The following is a 23,036-nucleotide window of genomic DNA, read 5'->3' as shown; positions in this document are numbered from 1 at the left end:
AGAGGTTGGCATGAATGTGGTAAAAGAGAACACTTTTACAATGCTCTCTGGGATGTAAACTGTACAACCACTATGGAAAACAGTATGGAGATGTCTTAAAGAACTAAAAGTAGAACTACCATTCAATTCAGCATTCCCACTACTGGTTATCTACCCAAAGGAAAAGAAGTCATTATATGAAAAAGACACATGCACTTGGATGTTTATGGCAGCAAAATTCGCAATTGCAAAAATATGGAACCATCCTAAATACCCATCAGCCAATGAGTGGATAAAGAAAATGTGGTATATATATATGCCGTGGAATACTACTCAGTCATAAAAAGGAATGAAATAATGGCCATTGCACCAACTTGAATGGAGCTGGAGGCCATTATTCTAAGTGAAGTAACTCAGGAATGGGAAAACAAATGTCGTGTGGTTCCACTTACAATTGGGAGCTAAGTTATGAGGATGCAAAGGTTGAAGAATAATATAATGGATTTCTCCCAGGGAAAAAATTGGGAGGTGGGTGAGGGATAAAAGACTACATATTGGGTATAGCGTACACTGCTGCACCAAAATCTCAGAAATCACCACTAAAGAACTTGTACATGTAACCAAAAATAATTATGTGTTGTTTATATTAAAAATCCCCTGGACCCTCAAAACTATTGTAATTAATATATACAAAATGTTAGTCTGATAAAGTTGCAGTTTTGCTTTCCTAATAAAACATTTGAGATGGAAAAATGGAAGGTTTCTTATCAAAATAGATCTATACATTCACACTTGGTTTAATATTTTGTTGTTGTTGTTCTCATGGTACTTACAGATACAAAATAGTAAAACTAGGCTCAAAATATCTTCAATGTCCATAAAAGAACAAAAGCCTAAAATGATAAGCAGAAGACAAGGCAGAATCCAGTTAGGCCCCTCATCCAAGAGTAGCGAGTTGGGCCTAGATGTTGGCTCCTGTGAGATACAAAAGAGCAAAAGTGATTGAATGGGTGGGAGATTGGGGAACTAGAAAACCAGAGTCAAAGTCTTGCTCTTTAAACCCGAGACCTAGAGTGTCACTGGAAAGAATTTTCTGTGGTTTGTAGAAGGATGCAGTCCCAAAGAAATAAGAAAGCATAGATTCAAGAACTGAGGCAAGTTGCTCATTTGTTTGAAAATACTATTGTTATGATCCCATTATAATGGTGCAGGATCTCAGATGCTCTTATAGAACCTAATTCTGGACAAGAGGTCTGGCAAGCTCTAGGATGCAACAGAAAACTCACAGCCAGAGAAGTGTCTGCAGAGAGTAAGATTGAACAAGAGAAATAAAAATAGAAGGAAAAAAAAAGCAAACACTTGAAAACACTGCCCACTTTAAATAACTCTGGAAACTAATATTTCAAAATGTCTAATGCTAATATCTTTTTAAATCACCAAGCAGTTCAGAAGAAATTACTTTTATGAAACAGTCTTTAAAGATGACTTAAAATTAATATGTATTCTATGTTTAAAGAGAAAAATGAAAACACATCTTCCTTTAAAGTTGTGTTGAATATTTTTTAAAGTGGAAATGAAACAAGAACAAGAAAACGTGAAAAATCACAAAAGCAATAGATAAGATAAAGTCTAGATGAGTGCATTTTAAACTATTTGTGGTAAAAAATCATTCTTTTCCAATTTGATATTTTTATAAAATAAAATAATTAAATTACAAAAACTACCACAATGTGCAAAGTGCAAGCACAATCTTTATATTCAATAGACATAAAATACATTTTAATAAATAAAATAAGAACAGAAAAAAGAAAATAATTTTGAATATTATACACCTGCTTTGAAAGCAATTAATATATGGAGTCACTATTGCACTAGTAATTTACAACCATTCCTTAGTTATTAGTAAAATAGTGCTGCTTTTTCTTAAACACTTTGAATGACATCAATATATATCAATAAACATTTGAAGTTTTTTATATAACAAGTGTGCTTGCTCCTTGCTTATGAATTACTTAGGAACATATTAGCAAAAATGCTCCTCACGGGGCATAATGTGCATTTAAAATGTTTCTATGTTTTGTTTTAATATCACTTATAATAGAGGAACCACATTCACAAGAGATCTCATGACACTCATTTTTAGCTTTCATCCAAAATGAAACAAATGACGCTACTGTCAAACATCATCATCAATTTTTCATTAGTATCCAGATACAACAATTTATAAGGCAAAATTATAATCATTAACTTTAAATTACCTTCCGATGAAAGAAATAGACTTTAGATCTATGAATTTTTTTCTAACCATGCATATCTCTTTACTAAACAAAGAAAATCGGCCAGACTCAGTGGCTGGCAAAACCCCTTTTCCACTAAAAATACAAAAATTAGCCAGAGTAGTGGCAGGCACCTGTAATCCCAACTACTCGGGAGGCTGAGACAAGAGAATCGCTTGAACCCCGGAGGCAGAGGTTGCAGTGAGCCGAGACCACACCATTGCACTCCAGCCTGGGCAACAAGAGCGAAACTCCGTCTCAAAAAACAAAACAAAACAAAACAAAAAAAATCAAAACATTCTATCACATTACTTCAGACTAATCATGAGTAAATGTTAGATGGCCTCAAATTTAAGGGCATGCCACAAAATATCTGCTCTAATGAAAACTCTTCAAAGTAATCAAAGACATTTAAAAAGAAAAGGAAAAGGCAAGACTGAGAAACTGTCCCAACTGGAAGAGACTAAGGATATGTGACAAGTAAATACAACATGGTATCCTGGGTTGAATCCTGGAACTGAAAAAGGACATTGGCAAAAAAACAGCAAAATCCAAATGAAGCCTGGAATTTAAGCTAAAACATGTATGTTAAATCCAATGACGTTTGGTGATACATTTTTGCAGATGTGCAATAGCAAGACAATAACTTGTTTCATTGACAAATAATATTAAATTATGAAATTTGTCATAATAAGCAATAGAAACTTGTTTTTGCCTTTAATCTTATCTGCAGTTGAAAAATATGTTGTGTTCCCTCCTTGACATATGAGTATTGACATCATTAAAATACTGACTTAGACAATTAGGTAGGACAAAATTGTCAGTTCGCATATTTAAAAAATTGAGACTCAATAGGTTTCTAATCTTTCAGGAACACTAGGAGATCCTGCTATGGTTCTAACACTTCTACCAGAACATTTACTCTGGAAAACTGTCATTATCAGCAAGCATTAATAGTTGTTTACGATCAGCTGTCATATCATCAAATAATAAAGAGAATAATTTTGATTAACACAGTAGCATTTACCTAATTCACAATTCCATGTCATTAAGCACATAGTTCCTCTGACATTTATTTCCTCTAAAAAATCATTGCATCTCAGCATACAATAGCAATAATTTATAATAATTTTTTTAAAGCACACACAATTGGAAACTTACAAATCCAGTTCTAAATAGCTCATGTGATAAATGTCAAATCATAGCAGTCGTGAAAAAGCATTTAAAATTGAAAGTAAAGGGCCTATAAATTTCTGTTAATTATAGTAAAGAACCTATAAATTTCTGTTAATTAAAGCTGTCTTAATGGAACAAATATAGCTTAAAGTAAAGGCTATGAAAAAAATTAAGAAAGATTTAAAAAATGGTTTCAGCAGTTAAGTCAAGCAGCTAGCAAAAAAATTATGGAGATAATAGAAAGACCAAAACAAAGGAGATAATTAAGCGTAAAAACGAATTGTCAGGGAGCGGTGGCTCACCACTGTAATCCCAGCACTTTGGGAGGCTGAGACAGGTGGATCACCTGAGGTCAAGAGTTCAAGACCAGCCTGGCCAACATGGTGAAAACCCATCTCTACTAAAAATACAAAAAAAAAAAAAATTCAGAAAATAACATTTGATTTAATAAACTAAAGTGGATATTACATCAAAAAATTAAACTAATATAAATATTTATGAATATCTAAAAATGACAAACCATTATGAATAAAAAGACAGCTACAGCAAAGATATTTTTTAATTTGAAAAGCTTTAAAGAAATAATTTTGTGTATAAATTCAAAAATAAAAACAAAAAAATTATCTGGAAAAAGTACAAATTATAAAATCTGTTCAAAAATTAGAAACTTGAATAAACTGAAGGCTAGTGAATACATTGAATTGATAATAAAAAATTGTACCCCCAATCCCCTCCCTTTCCCCTAAAATCTCCAGGCTTTTATTATTTCTATATGGGATTTATTTTGCCAAGAGAACAAATTTTTAAAAATTTCTATTCTAAAAAATTATGTCAAACAATTTAGAAAACAAAAACAGTTGAAGTGCCTCATTTTATAAGGCTAGAATAACTTCAAACCAAAATCAGCCAGATATAGTACAAGATAAGAAATTTATAGATCAGTCTCACTTTTGAACAGATGAAAATATTCTATATAAAACTCTAACATAAAACGTATAAAAAGAAAGATGAGTCATAAGCAACTTGGTTTTAAGCCAGAAATGCAAGGAGAGTACAACACCAGAAAATCTAGTATAAAATACAGCATTAGGATGGTAAAGAAAAACTCCAAAGGTTCATCTTAGATGTTGATAAGCATTGAATGCTGTTCAACACTTTTATGAAAAAAAGAAAAAACCTAAGCAAACTGGAATTATTGACTGTTTTGAGCAGATAAAAATCATCTATGAATAACCTAAATCTGAAGTAAAAGTTAACGGTAAAATTTTAGATACATATCTTTTAAAATGAGACACCAAACAATGCTTCTATTCAACATTGTACTGAAAATTTTAGGTCTTGAAATAAAATAATTTTTACATAATAATTTCTTTTTTTTTTTTTTTTTTTTTTTTTGAGACGGAGTCTCGCTCTGTCGCCCAGGCTGGAGTGCAGTGGCGCGATCTCGGCTCACTGCAAGCTCCGCCTCCTGGGTTCACGCCATTCTCCTGCCTCAGCCTCTCTGAGTAGCTGGGACTACAGGCGCCCGCCACGACGCCCGGCTAATTTTTTTTTTTGTATTTTTAGTAGAGACGGGGTTTCACCGTGGTCTCGATCTCCTGACCTCGTGATCCGCCCGCCTCGGCCTCCCAAAGTGCTGGGATTACAAGCGTGAGCCACCGCGCCCGGCCAATAATTTCTTTTAATAAAACATATTAAAAGCATCAAGATTAAAATATAAAATTAGGCCAAAACAGAGTATTTTGAAGATGATATGGTTGTTTACAAAGAAATTATGAAAAAAATCCATAGACAAATGAATACAGCTAGCAGTGCAAAATAATTTCCAGATGTAAAATGAATATACAAAATCAAGTATTCCTATATATTAGAAACAAAGCTATGGAAATTGCCAAAGGAAAAAAAATCCATTTAAAATATCTACAGAAACTTTAAGTAGAAACTGACTTAAGAAAAGATGATAAATCTCTATGGAGAAAATTGTAAAGCCTTATAAAGGTCATAAAATAAACTGTAAATTAATAGATGCATATTATATATTTTTACAGTAAGGTGATATCGCAGAGATACTAGTTCTTCCCGAATTATAAGTTCATGCAATTTTCTTCGAACTGGGTATAAAAACCCTAAAATTAAAATAGACAGAAAAAGGCTGATAATAGATCATTCCATTTTGAGGAATAATTGTCAGGTAGGTAGATTCGTCCTCCCAGATATTAATTCTTTTTGTTTGTGTGTTTGCTTGAAACAGAGTCTTGCTCTGTCACCCAGACTGGAGTGCAGTGGCGTGATCTCAGATCACCGCAACCTCCACCTCCCAGTTCAAACGATTCTCCTGCCTCAGCCTCCCACGTAGCTGGGATGACGGGCGTGCACCACTGCGCCCAGCTAATTTTTGTATTTTTAGTAGAGACGGGGTTTCACTATGTTGGCCAGGCTGGTCTTGAACTCCATACCTCAGGTTATCCGCCTGCCTCGGCCTCCCAAAGTGCTGGGATTACAGACGTGAGCCACCGCGCCCAGATATTAATTATTGATTTAAGGATACAATAATATACAAATGGAAGAGAATAATGTAGTGGACTGGGAGACGGGCCAAAGAAGCCCTCCATCTTCAAGAAAGGACTTGCTGATGCTGTGTGCTTATAGCTTCAGCTCAGTTTCCTCAGGGTTTGCCTCAGGCAGAGGCCTGCGTTTCCACAGCACGTCCCTCCCAGAGCGGTCCACATCCCAGGACTGAATGAGGAAGTAAAAAGGCCAGGGATTTTCAGCTACCCATGGGACAATTCTCAAGGCTTGTTATATTCCTATTCCACGTTCTCTGCAAGATTGGCTGAGTCTTCTTTTTAGCCCTGTACCACAGGTTGACTTCTTATCTGCCCAATCCTGCTTCCTTTTCCTCCCTTCCACAAGTGCTGATCCCTAATAAATACCCTGCATATCAAACATCTCAGCGCTGCATCTGGACCTCCAAAACTTTTTCTCAAAGAGCCAGAAACAATCTACACACATAAAGAATCCTGATAAAGGATGAATGAGGGGGTCTCCCCGCAAATCAATGGAGAAATAACCTTTTCAGTACTAGTGCTGGGACAGTTGATTACATGGAATACAACAATTATATTTTACGGTGGGTACATATTGTGCTGGAAACATTCCAATTCTACTCTTTTAGTTATTGTAAAATATACAATGGATTAATGTTAACTGTATTCACCCTATTTTACTACAAAACATTAGATCTTATTCCTTCTGCTTAACTGTATTTTTGTTCCAATTAACCATCCCCTCTCTCTCCCCTCTCCCCACTATCCTTCCTAGCCTCTGGTAACCATCAATCTACTCTCTATATCCATGAATTAATTTTGTTTAACTTTCCCATATGAGCGAAAACATGCAATATTTGTCTTGTCTTTCTAGGCCTAGGTTATTTCATTTATTATAATGTCCTCCATTTCCATCCATGTTGCTGAAAATGACAGTATTTCTTCCTTTTTCACGCCTGAATAATACTGTATTGTATATATGTACCACATTTTCTTTATCCATTCATCTATTATGGATACTTAGGTTGATCCTCTATCTTGGCTATTGTGAATAGTGCTGCGATAAACATGAGAGTGCACATATTTCTTTGATACACTGATTTCTTTTCTGTTGAATATATATCAAGCAAATCCATGCATTTACAGTCAACTCATTTTTCAGAGAGGTACCAAGAACATACAATGGGGAAAGGACAGTCTCTTCAAAATTTGGTGCTGGGAAAACTGGATAACCATATGCAGAAGAAAAACTGAAATTCAAGATCTGAAACTATGAAACTACTGGGAGAAAACACTTGGGAAATACTCTGGGACCTTGGTCTGGGCAAAGATTTATTGAGTAAGACCTGAAAAGCACAGACAGAAAAATGGATAACGGATCACACGAAGCTAAAAAGCTTCTGCACAGCAAAAACCAAAAAAAAAGAAAAAAATGAGAGCTCTTCTTCTGTTATTTTAAAAAATTGTATTAGGGCAAATAATGCTAGCAGTTATTCAGGCAAATTGTGCAATCTTACTCTCTTGACACAATACAGGTTTATTTTTGGCTCATGTTATAGGCCAATATGGCTCATAGACTTTCAGATACGCAGGCTCTTTGCTTTGAGTGGCTGCTCCAGCCCCAACCCTGGGCTTTGCCAAACCAGAGTTTTTGTCCTAGTTTGGCAAAAACCAAACCAAAACAAAACAAAATGAAAAAACAATCAACAAAATGCAAAGACAATCCACCAAATAGGAAAAAAAAATTGCAAACCATCCATGTGATAAGGAATTCATATATAAGGAGCTCAAACAACTCAATAGGGAAAAAATAATAATTCAGTTTAAAAACAGACAAGAGGTCTGAATAGACATTTCTCAAAAGAAGTCATACAAATGGAAACAGCTATATAAAAATGTTCTGTATCACTAGTCATCAGGGAAATGCAAATGAAAACCCCAATGAGATAACATCTCACCCCAGTTAAAATGGCTTTTATCCAAAATACAGGCAATAATGAATGCTAGGGAGGATGTGGAGAAGAGAAGCCCTCATACACTGTTGGTGGGAATATAAATTAGTACAGCCACTATGGAGAACAGTTTGGAGGGTCCTCAGGAAACTAAAAATAGAACTACCATATGATACATTCCTTTATATCTCATCTATGTAGATTCAGTCTTTATTTCAATTCCTAACACATTTGTTATTTTTTAAATAAATGATGTCTACAAATAATCTGATATTAAAACAGAACAAGACATGTTGGGTATGTTAATTCTCTAGTTAATGCCTTAAGCACACTTCATATTGCAAATATACCACTTTACTTCTTGATAAATCATCCAATGAGTAAGAATCCCTAGGGCACATTCTTAGATAAAAATTTTATTTTTGGTTTAAAGTGAAACATTTCTGCCACTTTGATGACATTCCATAAAACCATAGCAAACATTTACTCAAGCAAATCTTGTACTTTGTTTTGAACTGCGTTTACCCCTTTTTATTAAGTAAATAGAATTAATTTAAAATTAAATACAAGATAAAAGTCATTCATAATTATTTTACCCTAACAAATCCATTATAGTACTGAACATTACATGCTATATATTACATATAGCATTTATTAAACATAATCAGAAACTGTTCTATTAGGCACTATTGGTTAGCGCAATTTCCCTGCCTAGCCAGGCCAACCAGCGTCCCAATATTTCTCTTTGTCCATTTGCTTCCACTCAATCCAAGAAGCTATATGGGCCCGAGATTCATAGTATTCACCAAAATCCATTTTTACTACTCCTTTGTGGACTCATTACTAGACTCTCTTGCATCTAGGCATGGCCAAGTGCCTCCTTGACAGTGGATGTGGGTGAGAGTGATGTGTGTCTCCTCTGGGCTAAAGTAATAAAACACAGCTGTGCTTTCTCCAAATGCACTCTTTCACCTCACCTGTGGGCCCACTGAGGTGAATTCAGTGCAGGGCTCTAAGCGCTGGGGGGTTGGGGCTGTAGCGGCCACTCAAGGTAAACAGCCTGTGTACCTGAAAGTCTATGAGCCATATCGGCCTAGAACATGAGCCAAAAATAAATCTGTATTGTGTCAAGAGAATGAGGTTGCACAATTTGCCTGAATAACTGCTAGCATTATTTCCCCTAACTAATACAATTTTTTAAAATAACAGAAGAAGCGCTTTCAATTTTTTAAAGTAGGTTCAACAGAAAGCATTAATGGAAAGTGTTATCTCCTCAGGGATGCCTTCTATGATCATCTACTCACCCTACACCTGGCACTCCCTCCACCCTTCCTGGTTATATTTTCTCCACAGCATATATCACCATCTGATATACCATAAATGGAACCTATTCATTTATTTATTGTCTGTGTCTCCCCGTTAGAATGCAAGTTCCATGAGGGCAGGGGATTTTCTTTGTTCTATTCACAGCTTCATCCTCAAAACCTCCGAGAGTGACTGCCACATAATAGTTGCTTTATAATTATTGGTTAACTATCTATTGAAATACAATTTCAATTCAGAAATTGTAAAATGTCTAATCTCATTTAATAATCAGAATTTAAAATTATTTAAATTGTTTTCTCTCCCTTAGCTAGTGTCTTCTGTAGATAGAAGATCAGGGAGTGAGGGAGTCCTTCCCTCTTCCCCTATCTTCCCCACTTCTACCGCATTTAGCTCACCAAGTTTCCTCACCCCTTTTGGGTTGGAGCAAAGTTTAGAAAAGAGTCTGGGCCTGTGTGGAGGGAGGAGCAGGCCGTCGCTTAGTTGACTATTCTTATATTAAGATGGCTTCAAACACCCTGAGCCAAGAAGATGTGTGAAACTGACTCTGTGTATGTTTTGTGGATTCTTTAGAAACTCCCAGGAGCGTTTAATGTATTTCCTATGTTATAGGCAATGCATTTTCCTCTGGGTACATGTTCATCCCTCATCACTTTTTGCATTGAAGGCTTATTCTAAACAGACTCTCCATCATTCTTTCAGGCAACTCTCTTAGAAAGAATTAAAAATATCTATAGGATAGCTCTGTCTGTCCCCACTTAGCCTACTTCTGGGCCACTGGAAATAAGCATTATTTGCCCTAACAAAGTGTAGGAGTGTTATCTGATCTTATTCTAGCATCAAGCTTTTCTCACTCAACCACTAAAGCAGCTAACCAGCCCATCTCTCATCCTCTAGCTTTCCCAGGCTGCAGTAAGATACCAAGTCATCTGAGTGGCTCCGTTGGGGGCTCTCTAACTGACTTAAGATTGTGGAAGCACCTTTTCCCTCCTGCTTGTTGATGGGAGGACAAGGAGGGTTGCCATCACGGGGCAGTTTGTCCGAAGAAATTCTCGTCACACTTCTACCTAAAAATGTCAGCAATTAAATTTCTTTAAACTTTTGATATGAGAGAGGAACCTGTAAGTTGTGTAGCCCAGTTTTTGGTTATATGTTTCTAAAATGTTTATAGAAAGGCCTATCTCACAACACATTTTTGTATCTGATATTATATCTTAATCATTCAATTATAACTTCCAATTTATATCCTTATGCATTCATATACTTAGGTTTATAGCTTTCTATGTATTTTTATTTCTGTGCACATATTTTGATTATCTCTTGCTGTATAACAAACTGCATGCTAGTCTCATAAAACAATAATAAATTATTATTATTACTATCTTTCTCACAAAGTACTGGGTGTTGACTGACCTCAGGTGGGCAATTTTTTCTCAGGCTGTTTTGTGCAGTGGCTGGAGCTGAAATCATTGGAAGTCTTCCTCACTCACATATCTGGTCAATCACTTCTTCCATGGAAGCTCAACACTCCTAAGGCATATGTCTCAAGGGAGAGTGGCAGTTGGAATTTGTGTCACCTTTTATGACCTCGCCTTGGAACTCACACAGGTTATTTCTGCTGTATTCTATTAGTCCTAAACCCAGAGAGGTTCAAGAGGAGGGAACACACTCTTAATAGAGGAATGGTAAGGTTCTGTAAGAGTGTATGAAAATAGAAATATTGTTGGAGTCTGCATTAGTCAGGGTTCTCCAGAAAAACACAATAGAATATATGTGTATGATGTGCATGTGTGAGTATATATATATATATATATAAAATATATATCAAATATATAATATATATTTTACATATTTTATGTATCAAATATACAGTTAATATATACTATATATTATATATCATATATCAAGAGAGACTTCTTATAAGTAATTGGCTTAATAATCCTTATATAATAATATATTATATAATTATTAATAACATAATACTATAACATCAATTGTATAACATATTAATTAATAATATAATATATTATTGTTAGTAGTATTCAATCCTTAAATAATAATCATCCTTAATATGACAATCTTTAATCCATATAAAAATTATAAAGATTTACTATAATGGAAGCTGACGAGTCCCACACTGGAGATGCAAGAGAGCTGATGGTATAAGTTCCAGTCTGAGTTTGAAAGCCAGAGAACCAGAAAATCTGATGGTGTTGATCCCATCTGAATGCCAGCAATCTCAAGACTCAAGAAGAGCCAACATTTCAGTTTGATTGCAAAGGCAGGAAAAGACTGATGTCCTGGCTCAAAGCAGTCAGGTCACAGGAGCTGCATCTTGCTCAGCCTATTTTATTTTATTCATATCTTGAATTGATTGGGTGGGTACCAGGATGGGGCCCACTCACATTAGGGAGGGCAATCTGCTTTACTCAGCCTACCAATTCAAATCCAGAGACACCCTCACAGATGTACTCAAAGATATTTGACCAAATGTCTGGGCATCCCATGGCCCAGTCAAGTTAGCACATGAAATTAACCATCACAAAGTCTTTTTAAAACATATAATCCACTACAAGGCATATACCAAAACTACAAATAAAAGACTACAAGTCGGTCAAATGTTAATATCTACTGTTTTCAGAATAAAAATGATGATGCACTTTGCTGGGAGTTGTTGAGGGATACATCTTTGTCCTAGTCCTACCTAAATTCCCATAGTTTACTCTAATTCTGGGTTGTACATTGGTTTCCTTTCTTATGCCAGGTGATCTCTGCTTCCGTGTATCAGAACTTCTGTGCTTACTGCTGAAAATTCTTATCAGGTATTTCTAGTTTTTCAGTATTCAGACTTTAAGCCTAAAGCCTTCATCAATTACCTTTCTACAATCCTCACAAGCCCTGCTCTTCATTTGCATTGCACAAATATTTGCAACCCTAGAACTTAAGGGAAGCTTGTTGCTGTTACTAAGTTCTAAAAAATGCCCATAGCATCCTTCGCTTGCCAACAAGTGCTGTTCTCCCATGTATAATAGCTAAGAAAACAGGTTTGAAATCACACACTCTTGGCTGCAAACACTGACTCTGCAACTTACAATTTGCATTACTTACAGAAATAAAATTAATCACTCCAAGCTTCAGTTTTCTCACCTAAAAGAAAACATGGGCTAGTTAGACCTTGCAAATTTGTTGTGACAATGAAATAAGATGATGAATATTAATATTAATTTAACATAGTGCTTGGTATAAAGTCAAATCTCAAGTACTGTCAAATATTACTGTTACTTTGATGGCTGTTGTTGTTACTTATGCCTTTGGTGTACCAGCTCCAGAAAAAAGTTTATATAGGCCACTTTAACTCTGGCAAGAAGGGGATGGCTTCCAGCCAGTGGACTCACTAACCCCCACAGCATGCTTGACTCTGTGAGACACTCTGGCAAACAAGTAACATCTAGCAAGCAACTCCCTGGCCCATGAGACAGGCCAAAAGTTTACTCTTTAATCATTGTTTGTTCACATTAGTAAAGGACAAGAGGAATAACATTAATTAGAACTGAATACGTAACTGCCACGATGTTAGAAACTTCACACTTGTTAAATTAACCCGGGTTTCAGTTTCCTTATGTCTAAAATGGAGGAAAGAATAATACAGATAATACAAATAGTGTTGTTGTAAGAATTAAAGGATAAAATGTATGTAATATTACAGTGTCTGAGTAAATAATTACAGTAGATTATGAGATACCATTAAGGTATAGTATTTTATTTTAAACACACACACACATATATATATACATGTATATATTTTTTTCTGCATGATATTTGTCACAAGATTTTCCTTTGCTTTGGGAAAGTTACAAAGAAACACAAGTTTTGTTTGTCTGGCTTGAGTAAGCTGGAAGAAGTAATCAGAAGAGTAGCTAAGTATCTCAAGGTCACACTGCCCCTAAAATAAAGAGCTTTGACTCAAAACAAAGTCCGCCTGTGCTCTTTTCAATACACTGCTTTCTTCCAAACATCTGTAGGGATAATTATACACAATATTTAAATGAATTTTGCACCAGTTAATACAAACCCTTAAAAATTATTGGGACTCAACAACCCAGGTCTGGGTTTCTAATACTATTTCCAGTAAAAGGAAGCTCCTTGAATAAATGGCCAGTTCTAGGACTGGGGCAAAATGAGATGATGTAGCATCTCACATAAGTGCCAGAAAGTGAGAAAGTACTTCTCCACCCTCACACCAATAAAGCACCCCACTACACATTGATAGAAGCATGTTAAAGGCACATAGAAACCAAATAAATAACAGACAATGGCCAAGTTTTGGAACAATTAGAGCAACAAGATAAGCAAAGTAGTAAAAATTTATAACACAACATATAAAATAAATATCCATAAGTCTTAGTCCATTTTCTGTTACTAAAACAGAATCCCTGAGACTGGGTAATTTATAATAAACATATCTTTATTTCTTACAGTACTGGAGTCTGGGAAGTTTAATATCAAGGTGACAGCCTCTGGTAAGACCCTACTTGCAGCATCATCACATGACGGAGGGCATCAAATGGCCAGAAAGCAAGAACGTGCATGTCATGTCTCTTTTCCCCCTTCTTGTAAAGCTACCAGTGCCATCACAGGGGGTGGGGTGTCCCATTCTGAAAACTTTATTGAATCCTAATTACCTCCCAAAGCCCCCATCCTCAAACAACATATAAATTTAGGTCTTGAGTTTCCAACACATGAAATTTTGGGGACACGTCCAAACCACAGCAATCAGTCATATGAATAAATAATTGACTAAATCAATACATAGAGGCTAAAGGACAAATCTGCTATGCATAAAGAAAAATTCCAAATAATTTATGTGGACACTTCACCTTCAAGGAGGGAGAACTCTTATAATGAGTTTTTTCCATACAGTACCATAAAAATAAAAGGGTGTGGGGAAAGTAACCTTACATTATAGAAATCTGGCAAATACCACCATAGCCACGTGATGAAAGTCAACATCAAAGGTGATAAATCATATTAATCATATTGATAGTAGGATCCTACAAAATACATCACTAAGTATTCCTCAAAATAGTCATGGTCATAAAAAACAGAAAAGTCTAAGAAAATGTCACAACCAAGAGAAGCCTAAGGAGACATGGTACTCTACGTAATATGGCATTGTGAATGGAATCCTGGAATAGAAAAAAAGATTTTAAAAAACTAATGAATTTTGACATTTTCTTAGACATTTCTGTTTTTTTATGACTATGACTATTATGAGGAATACTAGTGATGTATTTTGTAGGATCCTATCAACTGGAATTTTTCTCATGTTTTTCTCATGATTAGACGGGGGTTACATAATTTTGGGATGAAGACAACAGATATAAAGTTCCATTTTTATCACATCATTTCAAATTTGAAGCAAAAGATGGATTTTAGTTAATGATAATATATCAACACTGGTTTATTAATTGACAAATATGTTAGTAATAGGGGAAACTAAATTTGGATATATGAAAATTCTCTTTACTATCTTCTCGATGTTTCTGTAAATCAAATAGTGTTCTAAAGGATGAGGTTGATTTTAAAAAATCAGAAGCAATTATGGAAGATTATTTCTAGAGCTGAGTTGTTGGTACAAGCCTCTTTGTTACACAATTCCCATATTTATAAATGTGTTTGAAATATGTCACAATAAATATATTTTTAAAGAATAATCTTTATCAGAAAGTACCCAAAGGAAGCTAGTGTATTAAAAGTCAGTTGATTTAAAGAAATTACAACTCTTAGATTCACAAACACTAGCAATAATATTAGAAACTTCTAAAATAAAAAACATTTTATAATAAAAAATATTGTGGGCTCCAAAGTGCTTTTTTTATTTGAGTTAGATCTACCAGTACTTTTGCCTTAGTATAAATTAAAACTGAGAAAGTTTTAAAACACAAGAGCACACAATTACAAATTCCACTAGCCATCAGAACTGTTGTTATCACACATGACAAAGCCTCAAGAAAATTCCATTGTACCTCACAAAAGAATAAAAATGAAAAAAGACAAAATGAACGTTAAAATCCTGGGATAAAGTTTGGTTGGTAATGACGTATTTTTCTTTTTATAGATTGTTAAGTTTGATTTGCTAAAATTTTGCTTTTTGGTTTTTGGCATTACCTGAAATGCTGCAATGATAATCTTTATAAAACTACATATAAAGATGCTTTTATTTCTGATAGTTTCCCAAAAGTGAGTTGAATGGTATGAGCCTTTTGAATTTCAATAGATTCTGCCAGATTATTATCTCAAAAGGTTGTAGTAATTCATTCTTTCCTTAGTCTCTAAAAGTATTTTACCACATTCTTAACAACAACAAATGTTATAAGTATTTTTGTTAACAACTCACATTAAAGAAAATAAAATTAGGAACCTCTAGTTTTGACATAAATTATGTTAATTAATAAATATCTATAGGACAAGGTATAATCATCTCATACCTAGAGCTTTTATACAATTATCACATTGAAATCAAAATTACAAATTAGATATAAATTTGCAAAAAATCCAATATAATTAAAACATTAATTCAATGTGACAGATGATATTGATGTGCTAAAACAAATAGCAGAAGTCAGACTTAATATTAGAGAAATGTAGACAGGTCTATTTCTACATTTAATCAGTTTCCTTGTTTTCATTTCAGTAATACTAATGTAAAGAATGCCTGTTTATGTTAGCATGCTTTACAGAATGGTATACATAATTTCAAAGTTTTGTTTCTGGGTTCATGATAATCAGACTCCACATTTAACTAAAATTCTGCCAGTAAGCTATCCACAAGAGCAAGTTTTATTGTAGTGTCACTTAATAACTTTTTAAATCTCTCATGTTAAGATGGGGTTGTCATGTGGCTCCACTGAAATCTGCAGCAAGTATTACTAACTTATGTTTTCTTGGTTATGTGCCTTTATTTTCTTATTTACTTAGTTGTATATTTTCTGATCCTTTCACTCACTCCCACAATGGAATGTAAACTTCATCATTATTTCTATATCCCCTCACCTAGCCCCGTTCCTAGCCAAGTGAATACTTGAATGAATTAATGCACAATTTAATCCTGGCTCAAATCAGGTACAGAAGCAACTTCATTGCTTATTTACTGGCACACATAGAAATAATACAACATGTAAGTGGCATGTATACAAATAAGGTCTATCTAATGCGTTTTTTCAAAATATAGCTATAGTACCTACAATCTCAGTGCCTATAGCAAATGTCACTTGGCAAGTTCAATCTTAGACCAAAGACAAATAGGGAATCTAATATTGCATAGCAGTGCTCCATTGTATGGTGATTATTTAAATGGCTATGAATTAGCTTATATTAATTTTTAGATGAGCATTAAAGTTAAAGCCAGAAAAAAATTAAATTGAATTAAATCCCCAAAGCTAGTATATTTAAGAATTTCCTGGAGGTCAGTTAGCCCATTTAGGAGATACTGGTATACAGTATCTACGCATAATGTTATTTGGTCTTTGTTTTAAAAAAATCCTCTTTGTTTCCTTCAGGAAATCTATAGATTCTGCTCAGAAGCAGTTTCATGGGGTCTATGGATAGGGCTCCTGGGGTTCAATTAATCCCAGAAATTATGGATGTACGACTTAGATAAAGACAAGGAATGATAGTGACAACCCAAGTTCATAATGGCATAAAAAAGTCAAGGTCAACTCAGCCTTATATACCTGCTGCTGAAAATCCAAATCCTAAAGGAAGATTTTTAGATATAGAGAGTAAATGTAGGGGGCTTCTATTGAATATCTTGTTTTCTCTTTTTATATCCATGGAAATTAAATTTCTTGACCTGCGAAAGGTGGTTGGACCAGATAAATTTTTAATACACATCCTAATTCTCTAGAGCTTACACATAACTCTGAGTATATTTTACAGGCAAACTCTAAGAACTGGCTCTCATTCATAAAATGTTCTAATATCTCAATTTTATGGTACTTCAATTAAATTTACATTCTATCCTTATTGTCATCAAACTAAATAAAACTGTAAGCTAACAGTGACAATTAATTAGGGAGCAGGCATTTCAAACTATTGTTTGACCACTAATGCAGACATATTTGCCCTTCAAATTGCAATGCGGGCATATTTTCCATGTCGAAAATTAGAATACCTGATCTGAAATGAATATTTGTATATCTTAAGTTTATAAAGGAAGTCTTGAACATGGTTACGTTTTGAAAATTTCTAGGATATTTAAATATTATAAAATGAATAAGATAAAATAAGCTGCATGAAGTTAAAGAACATGCCTGGTATATCTACCACTGTATCCCCAATGTGTACCTATTGTAGGTTCTCAATCTATTTTAAAAGAACAAATCAATGAATAAATAAATGAATGGCAGTGACAACAAGAAGAAAGAGAGAGAGAGTAACAAGGCTCAGGAACTGCATGGCTGCCTAGAATCACAAGCAGGATGCAGGGATGCAGTTTTAATGTATCAGAAGGAAAAAATGGTACCCTGTGACTAGCCAACTGAAAAGGGGACCTGAGCAGTGGGAAAGAACTCACAGAAACCCAACTTGGCTCCTCAGAAATTTCTCAGGAACAGCTACAGACCTGAATCAGCTATGGAGTCCCATCTGTAGATCCAGTCACAGAGCTCTGAGGACAGTGGTGGAACTGATAGTAGTGGCTGACTCAAGAGGAGAAAGTAATTTGGAAAGAGAAAAGGGAGTTAAACATAAGAATATATTTTTCTTTTGTCAAGAGAGATTTCACTACCTGTTTCTAGTTTGAATGCCTTTAGAAAGTGATTTTGAAAAGCATCAAAAAAAGATTGTTTAACTCTATTTAAACATTTTTCACTAAGAAGATCTACCTTTCTCTCTGCCCTGGGAAGATGACCCATTTGGAAAACATCAACATGCTTCCTTACCCACCAGCTTTCACTTGTCTTTGGCTAACGGGGACCCCAAGGAGGGAGGAGAGTGAGATCAAGGTATACTTTCCTTGATGCTGTCCCTGTGAGGTCTCCTAGAGCTGTAGCCTCTCGACCAATGGTCCCTCTTCTTTTCAATGTGATCTTCTCCACATGATGCTCCCTTTCCAGATGAAGGTTGTTCTTTTCTGTCCCTAATGTTGGACTGTGGTTCTTTCTCACTCTGTTACAGTGGGTAGCTAGTCAGACATGAGCAAAACAGGAGACAGCTCCCCCTGACACACAGGTGCACCCACACACACACCAGGAATGTTAAGTGACCAACACGTGATGGTCAGGTGGTTGTGAACTGTCTCTCTAAAATAATAATTTCCCAACATCAGGCAAAGACAGTCTCCCAATAAACAAAAACACCTGAAACTACTAATCAGCAGCTTCCTGATAAGGTCTCAGGACTTGGGTGAGTGGGCTCAAACATGCACATTAAGAGGCAAAATGGTGGAGTTTAACTGGTATGACCTCCTAGGGACACTTGACTGGTAAGGGAAGAACACCTCAGGTAAGCATGGGTACAACTTCAGTAAACATACTGTGCATGCACACCTCCCAAGTGCTGGCAGGCCATTACACATGTTAACAGCCCAGCCCAAAGGAAGAATCCGGAGAGAAGGGACACAAGACCAAGGAAATATGCCAACATATAAAATCCCAAGTCAAAATGTCAAACTGCAAACTTGATCTCTGCAGTCACCCACATGGCCCTCTTCCAAGTGTACTTTACTTCCTTTCATTCCTGCTCTAAAGCTTTCTAATAAACTTTCACTCTTGCTCTAAAACCTGCCTCAGTTTCTCCCGCTACCTTATGCCCCTCAGTTGAATTATTTCTTCTGAGGGGGCAAGAATTGAGGTTGCTACAAACCTGTGTGGATTAGCTGCTGGTAACTTACTTTGGTGCCACTGCTCACATACTATGGTACATTCATGACTCTGATACATTCTGCCACTAACAACTCAACTTTGTAAATGAAAACTGTATAAACTTTTCCCTCAAACTACTATATTTCAAGTGGGCCTTTGTTTCTTTATTGGTACCAGCTTCATAGAGCAACATATTCTTTTTTTCTGGTTTTACCCAATTTCTGTTTCTACCTGTGCAGTTCCATCCCTTCTCCATCTCCTTCATCTCTAATTTCTAAGAGAAGACCAAAAAAAGTCCCTTTACCTAAATCCTAATAGAAGTCTCAAAATAGGAGCTGTCACTTAGATCACAGATTTCTTAGGTTACCTTGGGATAAGAAAGTTTGGATTTGAACACTGTCTGGGCTGGAAAACAAAATCATCTGCTCAGAAAGCCCACTTTATTTTCAAAAGTGTATATTTTATATTTTTAATTCAGCAAAACTTTTCTCCTTGTAGGTACTATACATTGGTTTTAGACCTAACCCTTTGGGACTGTAGAAAATATGCATATTGATTTCTCATATTTTCTTAATTACAGGAATAAAATCACATTTGTGGAGGGCCTGCTAATTGCCATGTGCAGAACAAGATGCTCTCTCTCCACTTATCACAGAGCCTAGGGGTGTTGTTGAGGCAATACTTGGTAGGTGGTAGGTAGGTGACGGATCACAGATCTGGTTACACTTTTTCTCTGCCTTCAAATCATATGCTCCCTCCCTGAAGCCAGACTATTTCTCTTCAAATACTTAAAAATAATGATCTTACCTCTCATTCCATTTTTTTCTTCTTTGAGTTAAAAGTATATAGTGGCTTAACCATTCCTTATTTACCATAACATTATTTATAATTGCTTTTCCATTTGGCCACTATGTGCTGTATTGTGCTCATTTACAAAAAGAAATTTCTCTTATTTTTTGTATGTTCAGAACTGAATGCAGTACACCCAGACCAACACCTGTTTGTTTTACTTGCTGCCTTCTCAGCAAACTGCCTGAAGGCATCCACTCTTTGAAATGCACATCATACTTTTAACTCATGCATTAATGAAAACCTCCCATTCTTTTCTATGTCTACCCCAATCCATAATTTTTTATTTAGATTTTCAACATGAACTCCAACCAATGTGTTGTTTTTCCTTTTAGTATTCCCTGCATCAGTTCTAAACTGTTCTTCTAGCCCCTGAGACCTCTCTACATTCTGAGTCTCTGTACTGTTACCGTCCCAAAGCCAAGCAGCTTTCTTTTCATCTGAATATATCCCCAAATTCAAATAAACATCAGATTGACCACAAGAGCCTTGTAGAAAAAGTATCTGAAAGGAAAACGTTCTTAAAATCATTACTAAAAGCATATTCCTTCCCCCAAATGATACACACCTGGAAAGTACTTAAAATCTCACTTTCTATGCCTTAAGAATTCACTCCTGGCCCGTACAACTATAATTTACTTGATGCAAATCCCTACCCCTCTCTGCAAGGTTATTTACCCACTGACATTCCTTCACCACCCATCACCTACTGTGTAACCTTGGCTTCATCCCACTCTAACTGCTTTTCTCATGATGTCACTTCTCTGGAATCCTGAAGAATGAAGCCCCTATCTACCCAGCATTATACCAAATACTGCAATGCTCTTTCCTAGCCTCTTCTCATGTGCAAATTTGATGAGCATGTCTTATATTTTTATCCAAGTCAAAGCTAAAGGTTTGTCTAGTTATTTAAATCCAATGTCACTCCTAAAAAGCATAAGAAAAGTTTAACCCTATAATAATATGTACCCATTTATAATAACCGTATAAAGTCAAAGCCATACCAAAAAAAGGAAGCAATTGAAGCTTAAGTAATTATAGTCTGAAAACGTTACATTTGGTGCTCAGCATTCTGGCAGCAAGAGCAAACAAGAGAACGATTCTAAATACTATAATTTCCAATATCTGCCAAAAGAAAACACAACCATTCTTTGGGAGAAATAAACATTTTCCTCACACAGTGAGGCTTAATAAAAGTATTATTTGTGACAGCCCAATGGATTTTAAGCTCCTTAAAAGTAGGGACTATTTTTAGTCCCCTCCTGTATACTAATCTCCCCCTGATTTCTACTGTGCTTAAGAAGAGAGTATTGTGGTGGTTATATGTGTTGTTTGACAAGGACATTAGTCAAGTGGCTTTTTCTCATGTGTGGAATAAACACAGGAAAAGATAGTTACAGCTTATGGATGCAGAAGTTGTGAAAGAAGTAAACCTGTTGAATAGTTATATGAGATATTTTAAAGAGGCCAAACTGATAGGAGAAAAACATCGTAATTTACAGAAATAGAAAAAGAAGGGAGGAGTGAAATAGTCAATTATGGGAGGCACAAAGATGGAGTGAGTACAGAAGGAAACATGAAAGCTTTCAAGGTTGGGGACCAGCAGAAGTTACACAGGGCAGGAGCATGTTAAGCTGTGATGCCTTAAATGGCATGCACAGTCAACATCCATTCATTTGTGGATAGTCTGTTTAAAGAGTTCATTTGACCCAGTTACCATGGTGCTCGACTTTGTCCATCTTCCCACACCGAGTTGAAATTCTTTTATTTATAAAAACTATGATGTTGGACTAAACAACACATCCTTGTTGGGTACTCATTGGATTTTAATGAGCATCTGGGCAGACCCTGGGAGAGAGCTGTGTTCTCACAGCGCGAGGGCAGGCTCGATGCTTTCAGCTGTTGGCACCACTCACAGTAGATAGTGTTCTCAAGAGAAAGAGTGTTAGTAAACCTTCATTTGTGTGTGTGTGTGGCTGAAGAGAATTGGCTGCAAGAGAGAAATTCAATTCTCTTATTTCTGAAAGCAGTAAAGAAGTTTCCAAATGACTTCCTTTAATGCATTTGGTAAGTTGCCCTCAAAGACTATTGTTTGAGCATCTCAAAATACAGGCTGAGAAAATCCCCGTTAATAACTGTCATTACAACTAACCTGTTTAATATTTCCAAAGGATGAGTTTGTTAACAAATTTCACTACATCCAATATTTGGTAATAATATAGTACCCCTAAGAAATCCTGGGAGAAGAGGATGAAGAATGAGGAGTTTCAATCGGAGTGGATATAAACTATCCAAATGAGAGCTATTAAAAAAAATGTCTTTGACCACTCCACCAGCAACATTAGAGATGTTGATGGGATTCACTTTGCTTTCCCAGGAAGGAAAGAATCAAATATAGCTAGAGTAACTACTGGTAGTAAGATATTCACAGACATCTAACTCATTCTGTAACTGTAGATTCTCTTCCCTTCACCTAGAATACCTTTCCCTTCTTACTCTAGTCCCTGTTTTTCTTTTTTTCTTAAACTCTTACTCATCCCTCAAAATTCAGTTCACTTTGTACCAGCTCTATAAAGCTTTACTCAGGCATCCTAGGCAAAACTTTTTTCTCCCATTTTCGTGTTAAGTCTTAGGCATTGCCAGACCATTTTTCTTAGCTCAATTGAAGGTCTTACATTTACTCTAACTTCCACTTAAAGATCTATTGGATTGTGAAATATTTTAGAATGACTATTTCTTATTCATTTTTTATTCCCACTCCTAGTATAGTGTTTAATATTTATGAATGAATAAATGAATGAATGAAAAACAAAGCAGGACAAAGAAGAACAAGGCAAATGAAGCTGAAAAGATTGGACAAAAGGAGAAAGAAAAACAAATGGCACAGGCTGAATATAAGACTAAAAACGATTAGATACTAAAGATTGTTAGAGGTTTGTAACCTCAGGAGAATCAGGCTGGGGCAAGAAAAGACAGACAGTAGAAACACGATATTAAAGAAAATCAATCTATATCACAAACAAAAAGAACAGGGACAGTGGAGGTAGAAAGATCTTTTGAAAGCCTAGAAAT

At 35.5% G+C, this 23,036-nt stretch overlaps 2 long non-coding RNA genes across 4 annotated transcripts in view; one reads left to right on the top strand and one right to left on the bottom strand.

Moving 5' to 3' along the window:
- The window catches only part of LOC129472305 (uncharacterized), a 50,077-nt gene extending 39,310 nt beyond the window's left edge, over window positions 1-10,767 (bottom strand). The window contains exon 1 of the long non-coding RNA XR_008653873.2: window positions 10,666-10,767. This is a non-coding gene — a long non-coding RNA (uncharacterized lncRNA). The remainder of the gene's footprint in view (window positions 1-10,665) is intronic.
- A 126-nt stretch (window positions 10,768-10,893) lies between these two features.
- Window positions 10,894-23,036, top strand: part of LOC129463129 (uncharacterized) — a 61,734-nt gene continuing 49,591 nt past the window's right edge. For 2 of the 3 annotated variants that reach the window (XR_010119390.1, XR_010119391.1), the window contains exons 1-3: window positions 10,894-10,937; window positions 12,017-12,074; window positions 13,731-13,772. This is a non-coding gene — a long non-coding RNA (uncharacterized lncRNA). The remainder of the gene's footprint in view (window positions 10,938-12,016; window positions 12,075-13,730; window positions 13,773-23,036) is intronic. The other variant, XR_008651019.2, reaches the window with a different exon arrangement.

The sequence above is a fragment of the Symphalangus syndactylus genome, chromosome 2 (genome assembly GCF_028878055.3).
Source record: "Symphalangus syndactylus isolate Jambi chromosome 2, NHGRI_mSymSyn1-v2.1_pri, whole genome shotgun sequence".
Classification (NCBI taxonomy): domain Eukaryota; kingdom Metazoa; phylum Chordata; class Mammalia; order Primates; family Hylobatidae; genus Symphalangus; species Symphalangus syndactylus.
The sequence above is the reverse complement of the archived record's forward strand: the minus strand, read 5'-3'. Positions and strand labels throughout refer to the sequence as shown.